This window comes from Phoca vitulina, unplaced genomic scaffold (assembly GCF_004348235.1).
Source record: "Phoca vitulina isolate PV1807 unplaced genomic scaffold, GSC_HSeal_1.0 scaffold31, whole genome shotgun sequence".
Classification (NCBI taxonomy): Eukaryota; Metazoa; Chordata; class Mammalia; order Carnivora; family Phocidae; genus Phoca; species Phoca vitulina.
In genome coordinates, this window is record NW_022589734.1 from 13,914,569 (window position 1) to 13,928,755 (window position 14,187).

At 40.9% G+C, this 14,187-nt stretch overlaps 1 protein-coding gene across 2 annotated transcripts in view; it reads left to right on the forward strand.

Moving 5' to 3' along the window:
• The window catches only part of SIRT5 (sirtuin 5), a 62,251-nt gene that overhangs the window by 10,614 nt on the left and 37,450 nt on the right, over positions 1-14,187 (forward strand). Inside the window, exon 2 of one of the 2 annotated variants that reach the window (XM_032424988.1) lies at positions 8,011-8,168. The exons of the other annotated variant lie outside the window; for it this stretch is intronic. The gene's annotated coding sequence lies outside the window, so the exon portion shown is untranslated. The remainder of the gene's footprint in view (positions 1-8,010; positions 8,169-14,187) is intronic. 2 annotated transcript variants of the gene reach the window in all.

Below are 14,187 nucleotides of genomic sequence, written 5' to 3' on the forward strand. Positions count from 1 at the left end.
TATATCCCTTTTCCACCTCAAGGTTTTTGCCGAAGTTCACGAATACCTGCAAACCCGCCTTCTAGTTATTTTCCTGTGGCTGTTGTGTAACGATTTGACATGATTTAAAGCTGTCTTGATATGTCAAAAAGCTTGGGGTGTCCTCATTGCCTTTGGACTTTTTTTGACCTAGAAAGTAGAAAGCAAAGCTTGTGTTACTAAACATGTTAGCAGAAAATGCTAACAGGTTTGGAGCGTGGAAGGCTCTGTCTAGAAACTATGGTGGGGTATGTGGAAGAAGAGATGGACAGGCAAGTGGGTGTCAACCATGTCAGCCATCTCTGTGTTTTGGAAAATGTGTAGGTACCCTACTGTCCTGTGAAGAGTAGGCCAATGTAAGACAACACTTTAAAGAGACCGTCCTTACTGTTGGGTGGACATTTTCCTTCTCTTTGGGTCCTCAGCATCTGTACCTCCTTCCAATATTTGGGGAATTCTCCCACTTTAGGAGTTTTGGTGGGAGGCAGAGTCTGCCTTCCACCCTAGAAGGTGAAAATGCAAGATACCTGCTTTCCCCAGGGCATAACGACAAGACAGAGGTCTACCAGACAGAGGCACCTGCTCTGGACTTTGAAAACAGAACTGGTAACATGAAGAAAGGACCGGAGGAACTCTGTGTGACAATGGCAAAGGATCCCACCTTCTTGGGCAACAGAGGGAGTGGTGCATTGGCAGCATCCAGATCCAGAATGAGCAGTCTGTGTTTCAAGTTCAGTGTGTTCCCAGCTTCATATGTGTTCTTCCTACAGAAGTTCTACAGTGGGATTTTGAGCATTGCTCCTGGCTGAAGGTCCCAGACCTGGTCCCAGTGATACTGTGATACCCAAGCCCTTTCGTTATTAATAACTTAATATGAAAAATGTTCATCTTTTGCATATGTATTTGTATTTGTCCAAACATATACAAACCCTTTATCTCCCCACCCTCTAGTTCTCCTGATATAATTTACTTACCATAAAATTCACACACTATAGTTGAACAGCTCAATGTGGTTTAGTACATTTATAGAGCTACATAACCACCACCATAATTGAGTCACATTTTTATTTTGTTTTAGTATATTGTTCTAGGAATTTTAACAGATTTGTTTAACTACCCCCAAAATCAGGATACAGAACAGTCTTCTTCACCCCAGAGGACTTCCTCCTGCCCTCTGTAGTTATACCTTCACCACACCTAGCCCCTGGCAACGATTGACCTATTCTCCACCTCTAGAATTTTGTCTTTTGTAAGATGTCATACAGTGGGTAGTCTTTTGTGTCTTTGCATAATGCTTTAGAGAGTCATCCAAGTTGTTGCGTTTGATATTAGTCTATTTCTTTGTGCCGAGTGGCAATATGTTGTATAGCTGGACCACAGTTTATCCATTTACTTTTTGATGGGCATTTGCATTGTTTCTGGGTTTTGGAGGGAAGAATTATGAATAGAGTTGCTATCCAATATCTTCTTTTATGTTTTAAAAAATATTTTTCATTTTGGAATAATCATGAACTTTAAAAAAAAAAAGTTGGGAATACTATACAAATAACATTTTTCTAAACCATTTGAGAGCAGTTGATAATCTGATGTTACCCCCGAAAACTTAAGTATGTAATTTCTATACACAAGAACATTCTCCTACAAAATCACAGTACAATGGTCAAAATCAGGACGTCCATCCTGATACATCACTACTACCTCATCCTCTGAGTCATTCAAGTTTATTCAGTTGACCCAACAGTGAATTGTATAGCAAATGTATCCAGGTCATAATCACACGGAGTATTTAGCTATCATGTTTCTTGAGTCTCCTTCTGTCTGGAAGAGTTCCTCAGTCTTTCAGTGGCTTTCATGACCTTTACACTTTCAAAATTAACAGTCCAGTTCTTTTGTAGAATATCCTCCAATTTAGTTTGTCTGATGTTTCCTCAAGATTAGATTAAGGTTATCGATTTTGAAAGTGATTGTATCCTTTAATTTCTGTTTGTCCTGTTACTGATGACATTCACTTTGATCCCTTGATTAGGTGGTACATACCAGGTTTGATAAATACTTTGTGGGATGGTATTTGGAAACTATCTAGATATCCTGTTCTGTATCAAACATGCACACACTACATATAAAATAAATGTACATATTTAAATATACATATCATGTATCTATATTCTTATGATATCCTGTTTTATTTAATAAGTTATAATTATCAATCCTGCATCCTTCTGATGGCCCCATCATTCTTGGAGCATGTTCTTGCTTTCTGGAACTACAAAATGTCCCAGGATCATCTTGTTCTTTTCTTTTCTTTTTTTTTTTTTTAAGATTTTTTATTTATTTATTTGACAGAGAGAGACACAGCGAGAGAGGGAACACAAGCAGGGGAGTGGGAGAGGGAGAAGCAGGCTTCCCGCCAAGCAGGGAGCCCGGTATGGGACTCGATCCCAGGACCCTGGGATCATGACCTGAGCCGAAGGCAGACGCTTAACGACTGAGCCACCCAGGCGCCCCGTCTTGTTCTTTTCTTGCACCAAGTATGTTCATTGATATTGGGTATTGCTGCTCCCAGTCTTTCAATAGACAGAACTACGGAAAATGTGTATGTATATGCACATATACGTTCACACATTTTTAAAAGATTTATTTGTCTTAGAGAGAGAGAGAGAGAGAGCACAAGCAGGAGGGGCAGAGGGAGAGAGGACCTCAAGCAGACTCTGTGCTTGAGAGAGCACAGAGCCAAACGGGGAGCTCGATCTCATGACCCCGAGTTCACGACCTGAGTGGAAACCAAGAGTCAGACGATCAATTGACCTAGCCACCCAGGCACCCCACATATACACATTTATGTTACATCTTTCTTTCATCTGTCATCTATCATCATCATTTATCAGGGTTTTTATATATTTTAGATGTTAATTCCTTATCGCATATATGATTTGCAATTTTTTTTCTCATTCCATAGGTTTTCTTTCCATTTTGTTTATGGTTTCTTTTGCTGTACCAAAGCTTCTTTATTTGATGTAGTCCCATTTGTTTATTTTTGCTTTTGTTGCCTTAGCTTTTGGTGTCAAATCAAAAAACTCATTGCCAAAACCAATGTCAAGAAGCTTACCACCTAACTTTTCTTTTACTTTTATGATTTCAAGTCTTACATTCAAGTCTTTAATCCATTTTGAGTTGATTTGTGTGCATGGTGTAAGATTGGGGTCCAGTTTCATTTTTTTGTATGTGGTTGTCCAGTTTTCCCAGCACCATTTACTGAAAACACAATCCTTTCCCCATTTATATGTGACTCCTTTGTCATATATAATTGATCACATATGTGTGAGTTAATTATTAGTGGGCTCTCTAGTCTGTTCCATTGATCTATGTTTCTCTTTATGTCAGTACCATGCTGTATTGATTACTATAGCTTTGTCATACAGTCTGGAATCAGGAAGTGTGATGTCTCCAGCTTTGTTCTTCTTTCTCAAGATTGCTTTGGCTATTTGGGGTCTTTTGTGATTCCATGCAAATTTTAGAATTGTTCTATTTCTGTGAAAAATGTTAGTATTTTGATAGGGCTTGCATTGTTTTTATTGATTGCTTTGGCTTTGAGTAGATGGACATCTTCAACAATATCAGTTCTTCCAATTCATGAGCATAAAATAATCTTTCCATTTATTTGTGTCTTCCTTAATTTCTTTCATCAGTGTACAGATCTTTCACCTCCTAGGTTAAATTTATTCCTAGGTATTTTATTCTTTTTGAGGCAATTGTAAATGGGATTGTTTTCTTAATTCCTCTTTCTGTTAGTTCATTATTAATGTATAGAAATGCAGCTGAGTTTTGCATATTGATTTTGTATCCGACAACTTTACTGAATACATTTATCTGTTTTTTTGATAGAGTCTTTAGGGTTTTCTGTATACAATATCATTTTATCTATAAATAGAGACAGATTTACTTCTTTCATTCTGATTTGGATGCCTTTTATTTTTCTTGCCTAATTGTTCTGGCTAAGACTTCCAGTACTATGTTGAATAAAAGTGGCATGGGTGGGCATCCTTATCTTGTTCCTGATCTTAGAGGAAAAGCTTTCAACTTTTCACTGGTGACTATGATGTTAGCAGTGGGCTTGTCATATATGGCCTTTATTATATTGAGGTATGTTCCCTCTATACCCACTTTATTGAGATTTTATCATGAATGGACATTGAATTTTGTCAAATGTTTTTTCTGCATTTATTGAGATGGTCATATGATTTTTATCCTCATTTTGCTAATGTGGTGTATCACATTGATTGACTTGTGGATGTTGAACCATCCTTCCATCCTTGGAATAAATCTCACTTGATGATGGTATGTGATCCTTTGAACATGTCATTGAATTCAGTGTGCTAATATTTTTTTTTTAAGATTTGTGCATTTCTGTTCATTAGGGATATTGGCCAGTAATTTCTTTTCCTATAGTGTCCTTGTCTAGTTTTGCTATCAGCATACTGCTGGCCTGATAAAATGAATTTGGGGGTATTTCCTCCTCTTCTATTTTTTGGAAGCACTTGAGGATTGGTATTAATTCTCTTTAAAAAAAAATATTTTATTTATTCATTTGAGAGACACAGAGAGAGCATGAGCATAGGGAGGAGCAGAGGGAGAGGGAGAGGGACAAGCAGACTCCCTGCTGAGCAGGGAGCCCAATGTGGGGCCCAATCCCAGGACCCTGAGATCTTGACCTGAGCTGAAGTCAAGACACTTAACTGACTGAGCCACTCAGGTGCCCCATGGATTGGTATTAATTCTTTAAATGTTTGGTAGAATGCACCAGTGAATATAACCATCTGGTCCTGAACTTTTTTTTTTTTTCATTTATTTTTACTCTGATCTATGGTATTTCCTTCTTTCTACTACCTCTGGGCTTAGTTTGTTCTTCTAGTTCCTTCAGGTATAAAGTTAGGTTGTTTATTTGAGATATTTCCTGTTTCTTTTTTTTTTTTTAAGATTTTATTTATTTATTCATGAGAGACAGAGAGAGAGTGAGGCAGAGGCAGAGGGAGAAGCAGGCTCCCCACTGAGCAGGGAGCCTGATGCGGGACTCGATCCCAGGACTCTGGGATCATGACTTGAGCCAAAGGCAGACACTTAACCATCTGAGCCACCCAGGTGCCCCTCTTTCCTGGATCTTAATATAGGCATTTATTGGTATGAACTCCCCCCGCCCCCCTTAGAGCTGCTTATACTACATCCCATAGATTTTGGTATGTTATGTTTTCATTTTCCTTTGTCTCAAGACTTTTTTTTTTAATTTCTCTTTTGATTTTTCTTTGATCCACTCGTTTTTTAATAGCATGTTGGTTAATCACCACATATTTGTGAATTTTCCAGTTTTCTTCTTATAATTGATTTCTAGTTTCATATCATTGTGGTCAGAAAAAAAAACGCTTGGTATGTTTTCAGTCTTCTTCAATTTACTGAGACTTGTTTTGTGGCCTATGGTAAGATCTATTGTGGAGAATGTTCCATGTACTTGAGAAGATTATGTATTCTGCTGCTTTTAAGTGGAATGTTCTGTACAAGACTGTTAAGTCCATCTGGACTAACTTGTCATTTAAGTCCCATACTTTCTTATTGATTTTCTATCTGGATGAAGAAAGTGGGGTATTAAAGTCCTCTGTTATTATTGTTTTGCTGTCTATTTCTCCCTTAAGGTCAGTCCCTTTGCTTTATATAGTTAGGTACTCCTATATTGGGTGCATTAGTATTTACAAATGTTATATCCTCTTGTTGGATTGACACCTCTGTCATTATATGATGTCCTTCTTTGTCTCCTGTTACAGTCTTTGGCTTAAAGTCTATTTTTTCTGATATAAATATAGCTGCTCCAGCTTTCTTTTGGCCTCCATTTGCATGGAACAGCGTTTTCCATCCCTTCACTTTCAGTCTGTATATGTCCTTAAAGCTAAAGGGAGTCTCTTAAAGGCAGCATATAGTTAGTTGGGTCTTGTTTGTTTGTTTTAATCCATTCATCCACTCTGTGTCTTTTGATTGGGGAATTTAGTCCATTTACACTTAAAGTAATTGTTGATTGGTATGGACTTATTACCATTTTGTTAAGTGTTTTCTGGCTGTTTTGTGCCTTTCTTCTTCTCTTGCTCTCTTTGTGATATGATGCTTTTCTGTGGTATGCTTAGATCCCTTTCTTTTTATCTTGTGTATCTGCTGTACGTTTTTCCTTTGTGGTTGCCAGAGGCTCACATAAAGCAACTTACATTTATAACAGTCTAGTTTAAGTGAATAACAACTTGTTCAAATGCATTCTAGAGCTCTACATTTTTACTCTCTTCCTCCCTCCCCATGTTTTATGATCTCTTTATCTTGCTATTCATTAACAAATTATTATAGTTATAGTTATTTATCTAATATCTTTTTAAATAAAATCATTTCTCTTTTCTTTCATTACTATTATTATTTTTTTTAGAGAGAAAGAGAGCGTGCATGCATATGGGAGCTGGGAGAGGCAGAGGGAGAAGGACAGAGAGAATTCCAAACAGGCTCCACACCCATTGCGGAGCCCGGTGGTGCCTGATGTGGGGCTCAATCCCACAACCCTGAGATCATAACTTGAGTTGAAATCAAGAGTCGGATGCTTAACTGACTGAGCCACCGAGGTGCCCCAATAAAATCATTTTTCTAATTAAACTAGCCAGAAGTGGTTTCTGTGGCTTGCAGTTAAGAAACAGACCACTATTCTTCTATAACTGCAATTATAGGTCCCCAGACCTCACAAGCTGAGGGTACAAATAAGGTCACTTTACTACTTAGACACTTATTTTGTTAGTTAAATAGCCCACACCTGTCTAACTACATGTCCCAGGGTGGTTGTTTTTTCCAAGTATTTGTTGTTTGTCTTTTTTATATTTGTAGATATCTCCAAGCTCCTTCATGCCACTGCTCATTTCAGCAAGATGAGTCAGCCCCACCCACCACTTAATAGCCTACTTATTGTTCACATGTCATTTCTCCCATGTAATGGGAGTCACAGTCCTTTCATTGTTCACATGTCATTTCTCCCATGTAATGCGTAATGACTTTTGAACATGGCTCTTCTTGGCTTACATTCTTAGAGGCCTCCAGGAAAGACCCTTAGCCCCAGGCATCACAGAGTTTAATGAGCTGAATGCTTTAATTTTACACAAGCTCGTCCTCTTTAGAGCGCCTCTTTGTCAAGGGGAAGGGGCTGAGGCAGGCTCATGCAATGGCCACTGTGCTCTACCTGAAACCATTGCTCTCCTCCTAACCTTAGTCTTGTTGCTGAGTCCTGCCCAGCATGCCTGAGTTTTTCTTCCCTTAGAATGAATTCACTCTCAGGTGCCTGGGTGGCTCAGTTGGTTAAGCATCTGCCTTTGGCTCAGGTCATGATCCCAGAGTCCTAGGATTGAGTCCCACATCCGGCTCTCTGCTCAGTAGGGAGCCTGCTTCTCCCTCTCTCTCAAATAAATAAATAAAATCTTAAAAAAAAAAAAAGAGTGAATTCACTCTCGGAAGCTCTGCATTTATTGCTCTTTCTTCTTTTGAGCTCCCATTCCCCTGCCAGTTCACCAGATATGACTTTCTTGGTGCTCCCCTCTACCATGCACATCCATTATGGAGCGCATGAAGCAAATTCAAAGGACTCGGGAACTGGGTGAAGCCTGGGCGCATGGAAAGTCCCAAGAGTGACAATTACTTGCTTCTTATCCTCTGCCTAACTTTCCTTCTCTGTGTCCAAAAACATCAGAGGAACCCCTCATTAACCCAGTCCAGTTGAACACCTTGTTCCCTGCCTTGGAGATTCCCAGCTGAGCTCGGAGGTGAGAGGCTATCTCTCCTACCAAATCCCTATGGATTCTAAGTTATTTCTCTTGATTTGGGCCTTTCCCATTTTCTCTCTGCCATTGATATGTGTATTACTTGTCTATCTCTATGTGATAAATGAACCCAAAACTTAGTGGCTTAATACAGACATTTATTGTCTCACAGTTTCTATAGGTCAAGAATACAGGAACAGCTTAGCATGAAGATCCACAAGCTCCAGCCAAGTCTTCACATAACAGCAGCTCTAGCTGACCTCTCAGCTGGGAGATTGGAGCCAGGACCACAGAACTAAGCTGCTGCCAAATCCCTGACCTACAGAAAGTGTAAGATAATAAATGCTTGTTGTAAAATCACGCATCTTTGTAATCAGTCTCTTACTCCACCCCAGTCCCCTGGCACCTGATCTAGTGTCTTATGCCTACAGTTTTCCTTTTCCAGAGTATGATATCAATAGAACCATACAGTAAGTAGCCTTTTGAGTTTGGCTTTTTTCCCCCCCCTTTAACATAATGCTTTCAAGATTCCTCCCTATGGTTGCATAAGTTATTCATTTGCTCCTTTTTATTGCTGAGGAGTATCTCCTGGTAAGGCTGTACCACAATTTGTCTATCCATTCACAGTTGATGGATATTTGGGTTGTTTCCAGGTTTTGGTGATTAAGAATACAGCTGCTATAAACATTAGCCTTGAGGTACTTCTGTGGACTTATGTTTCCATTTCTCTTGAAATACCCAGGAGTGAGATCAAAATGGATCACAGATCTAAATGCGAAGCCCAAACCTACTAAACTTCTACAGCAACATTTTTTAAATAGAACTTTCTGTAACGATGAAAATGTTTTATTATCCTGTAACGTCCAATATAATAGCCAGTAGCCACATGTGGCTATTAAACCCTTGAAATGTGACTAATGTGGCTAAGAAACTGAACTGTTAATTTTATTTAATTACATTTTTATTAATTCAAATTTAAGTAGCCACATTTGACTAGTGGTTACCATATACGACAAGGCACTTCTAGAGGAAAACACAGAAGAAAATCTTTGTGATTTCGGTTTAGGCAAAGATGACTTAGGGCACAAAAATCAAATCATAAGTCATGTATTTTTTTTGATAAACTGGACTTCAACAGAACTTACAAACCTCTGTTCCTTGAAAGAGGCTTACAAGAAAATGAAGAGACAAGTAACAGAGAAAATATTTGCAAAACAAATACCTGGCTAAGGAAATACACAGTTTAATAATAAGAAAACAACCCAATTAAAAAAAAAATAGGCAAAATATTTGAACAGACACTTCACCCAACAGATTTAGATAGCAAATAAGGACATGGAAAGATGCTCAGCATAGTTATTCATTAGAGAAATGGAAATGGAAATTATCAGCATGTAATACACCTTATACTTAATAGAATGCCTTTTTTTTTTAAGATTTTATTTATTTATTTGACACAGAGAGAGACACAGCGAGAGAGGGAACACAAGCAGGGGGAGTGGGAGAGGGAGAAGCAGGCCCCCCACTGAGCAGGGAGCCCAATGCAGGTTTCGATCCCAGGACCCTGGGATCATGACCTGAGCCGAAGGCAGACGCTTAACGACTGAGCCACCCACGCGCCCCCAATAGAATGCCTTTTTTAAAAAAGATTTTATTTATTTGAGAGAGAGAAAAAGAGAAGCGGACTGCAGAGAAAGATTTAAAAGATGCCTTTTTTTAGTTGACGTATAGTTGACATACAATATTATATTAATTTCAGGTGACAACGTATTGATTCAACAATTATATACATATTGCAATGCTCACCATGATAAGTCTAATTACCATCTGTTACCATACAGGGTTATTACAATATTATTATTATTATTTTAAATACAATCTTTTTTTTTTAGATTTTATTTATTTAGTTTTTTGAGAGAGAGCGAATGCGGGCGCACAAGTTGGGGGAGGGGCAGAGGGAGAAGCAGACTCCCTGATGAGCAGGGAGCCCAATGCGGGGACTGATCCCAGGACCCTGGGATGATGACCTGAGCCGAAGGCAGACGCTTAACTGACTGAGCCACCCAGGTGCCCTATCTATCTAGATAGATAGATAATCACATCTTCTTTATCCATTCATCTATCAACGGACACTTGGGTTGCTTCCATATCTTGACTATTGTAAATAATGCTGCAATAAACATAAGGGTGCATATGTGTTTTTGAATTAAATATATACTTTTTTTGAGTAGGAAAACTCAACATCATAAATTTGTCAATTCCCCCTGAATTAGTTTATAAATTTAACTTGATCTCTTAAAAAATACCAATAGAGGGGCGTCTGGGTGGCTCAGTCGGTTAAGCATCTACCTTCGGCTCAGGTCACGATCCCAGGGTCCTGGGATCGAGTCCTGCATCTGGCTCCTTGCTCAGCAGGGAGCCTCCTTCTCTCTCTGCTGCTCCCCCTGCTTATGCTCTCTCTCTGTCAAATAAATAAATAATATCTTTCTAAAAAATACCAAGAGAACTTGGCTTTTAGGCATGGCAGGTTTTTCTAAAATCCGTAGGGAGGACATCAAGGACAACTGTGAATGGAATGGTAAGAGAAACTTCCAGTTAAGTGCTGTAGAATGAAGAGCTCTTTACTCTTCATTTCCCCCTGAGACCGCTCCAAGATGGCAGTAAAGGAAAAACAAAACAAGAAAGGGTGTAAACTCACTAGATCAAAGAGATTTGGGGGAAAAAACAGGAGATAAGAAATAGTAACAAATTTGGGGGCAATGGGAAGATGATGGAGGAATAGATGACTGGAGCTGAGAAAGCTGCATGCGGACGTCTGCCCAGGGCTTGCAGCCGGGAAGGAAGTTGATTTACTGGTTCATGCCACAGGCTCTGGAGGGCTTAGGAATTTGAGGTACCAGGGAGCAGGAAAGGTGGGGCTAAATCTTGGGACTGAAACCAGGGAGACTGAAAGTTTGTAAAAGGAACTATCCCAAACATCTCTCCCTCCCCTCCCCTTTGGTCTCTCTTTTTTTTTTTTTTTTAAAGATTTTATTTATTTATTTGACAGAGAGAGAGAGATAGCGAGAGAGGGAACACAAGCAGGGGGAGGGGGAGAGGGAGAAGCAGGCTTCCCGCGGAGCAGGGAGCCCGATGCGGGGCTCGATCCCAGGACCCTGGGATCATGACCTGAGCCGAAGGCAGACGCTTAACGACTGAGCCACCCAGGCGCCCCTCCCCTTTGGTCTCTTTCCCACCTTCCCCCCTCCTACCCCTTGCACAAGGCAAAAGGTTTATTCTTTGGAAAAATTGCACTAGACTTGGGGAGAACTCAAGGATTCTAAGCAGAATCGGGGGGGGGGTACTGTACTAAAAAAAAAAGAGAGAGAGAGAGAAAAAACAAGAGAGGATTCAGAGAAAGGATTCAGAAATTTTAATATTCTAAATATTAAATCCTCCCCCTCCCACTGCACCCCAAGCATTCTTACACAATTCAGCAGAAAAACTCTGGCAGGTAGGAAAATATCCTCCACCAGCAGGATGCTATATAATTCTTTAAAAGACCCAAAGGCCTCAGAGATGGACATTTTTGTCCACTCCGCCCCCAAGTGAACTAGCTCTGTCCTTATCCAGTGGCCCTACAGTGAGGCCCAATGGTGGACACCTCTTCCTCCTCCCATACCTTAAGTATCCGATCACATTTTTAGAGTCTTACTTATGAACAGATAGTCAAGGATCACCAGATATTTGAGGAAAGTCTTCAACATGAAAGACAGACCAAAACAGAGAAAAGCAAGTCAGGAAAAATAGTACAGTGTAAGGAGCAGATGAAAAGAAAACACACACACCACACACACACACACGCGCGCGCACACACACACACACACACACACGCACACAGACACTATAACCATGGATGGATCAAGGTATTAATTGCAAGGTTTCTGGTTGTCTCAAGCTTTTGGCTGAGGTTCAGAAGGTCGAGGACGAAGTAGCTAACAAACACCCCCACCTTTTAAAGAAAGGTGCTAGACCATTCACGTGTAGAGGGGCGCAGTGGCCAACAGCCTGGCTGCAGGTGCTAGGACTCCTGGGTCCAAATCTTGACTCTGCCCTTACTAGCTTGTGACCTTGGGCAGATCAGCTGACTTTTTCGTGCTTTGGTTTCCTTATCTGTAAAAAAGAAGATAATCAAAGCACCCACTGACAGGGTCATCGTGAGGATTCAAGGAGTTCATAATCCATGCAAAGTGTTCGGAACAGAGGCTGGTACTTGACGAAAAGCTCAGTGAATGTTAGCTTTTGTTACTGTTATGCATCATCGGCCCCTTACCCACCCTCAGGCATATAGAAGGAAAGGCATTATTTGGGTATAGTTGTTAAAATGTAGGTGTCTTTCCTGTACCATCATGGGGGAGCACAGGGGAGTCTGTCCTCACCTCCAGCCAACTGAGGACGGTGCTTCAGTAAGCACCCAGAGAGTTGACCTGTGTGCCCTATTGCTGGACGGGTTTGGGACTGATATTCGGTATATTCCTGAGAAAGCCCGAAGGTGAGAAGATGGGGCTAGACAGGCTTGAGGTGGCACAACAAAGAGGGTTGTGTAGGAATGCCTTCATTTCTAGGGTTTGGCAGGGAAAGGATTTATGCACATTTTTCATGGGCTGGATATGGCCCCATAGAAGGGGAGTTGGCTGGTGGTTTTCTTGGAAAGGGTCCTGTTTCGTGCGCTTTCTGCCAGGGGAGAGATGGCCTCAGCCAGCAGAGGTTCAAGCATGCCAAGAGGCAGAAACTGAGGGGCCTTGATTACGTCAGGGGAACTTTGGCTAAAAGAACCCCCCAAACTCTACAGTCTCCCACAAAAGGAAGAATGGGCATCTGGACACTGCTGGGACTTTGATCCTTATCCTTGAAGTATCTGGAGTCCAAGGAGCAGGGTAAAGGGGAGAGATGTCCTCGAGCCTGGACGTTCCCCACCTAACCCACTCCTCCCCCTTCTCAATAAGTGGGAACAGTTTTCTGTTCAGTAGGAAGCACTTGTAAGTGTGGAGAACTGGGATACCTGATCTCAGATAGAGGGAGGCACGAAAAGAGAACTACCTCTGTAGATCAAAGTGGAAGTGAAAAGACCCAACTGGCAAATTCCCTTTGAGTGGGGCCATTGGGACACACTGCCATTCTTCCAATGGCTTTAAAAAGATAAAAGGTATTGCATCCACAAAACAAAACAAAACACAAACAAAAGAAGTACAGTTTTTAAACATGGAAAGAAAGAACAGGGCTCTTGGATGTGTTAACCTTAAAAACAAAACAGTTATTTTACCAGCAAAAATGGGTTTATTCAGGAATAGAAGCAGAGAATTGCAATTCAGGACACGCAAGCTGCCGCCAAACCGCAGGCAAGTCCAACAAAAGAGAGGGGGAGAAAACGTTATTTTATGGAGAAGAAGGAGGAAGCTGGGAAGGATTATTCTGAATGAAAGTCCATAGGACAAAAGCAAGAGTTCAGGGTGATGAAATTTTCTCATTGGCTGGGTTGCAGGGGCAGTGGATTTCTTGTAGGAGATGCAATGTACACCTTTTCCTTGTTGGGGCTGGTAATTAATGATTCTTTCCTATTGGCCATCCTTCTGTTGGGGCCTGAAATTGACATTTCCTATAGTTGATGTTGAGTGGTAAGGCTCTCCCTTCTATCCTCTGGACTCTACTTTAGTGAGGTTTCCCTTTATTAATAATCACATACATAAAGAATAAGGGTACTGACTCCCCTACACCCCACCATCCAACTACCAAAAGATTGAGTCCTCACTGCTCCAGATTGCTGTCTGATGTAGCCTTTCCCTATGACCTAGCTTCCCTCACCGCAGAGCATGCAAACTCCTACACCCCCAATTTCCTGTCTTCCACCGCTCACAGCTCAGTTATTTGTGTTAATTTTATTTCTTAAGCTTGAGCTGTGTGCATTGTTGCTGTATCATATGAGGCCGTATTATATGCAAATGGGCCAACCAGCTAACAGAGGAGAGAGCCACAGCCTTTGGATGCTGTGTGTGCCAGATCTCTCTTAGGACAGGGTCATTCTTGGTGTTAACCAGTCCTCTAGCCTCATACTGAATCCTGAAGAACCTGGGCAGAGAGGGCCTTGGTCTCTTGCTGTTCTTCATGAAGGGCCCAAGATGCATGGGGCTGGTGGACTGGGGGCATGGGGCTGAATCTTACCTTGGCGTGTTATTGTGGAAACAGGCTGGAGCTGGGAGATGGGAGAATCTAGTGGGGCTGGGATTTTGCACAATTTCTCGATTGTGTGTATATCTCTTCTAGTTTTGCAGTCTTGATGTCTATTTTCTTGCTGTTCTCCCTTAGTATTGAG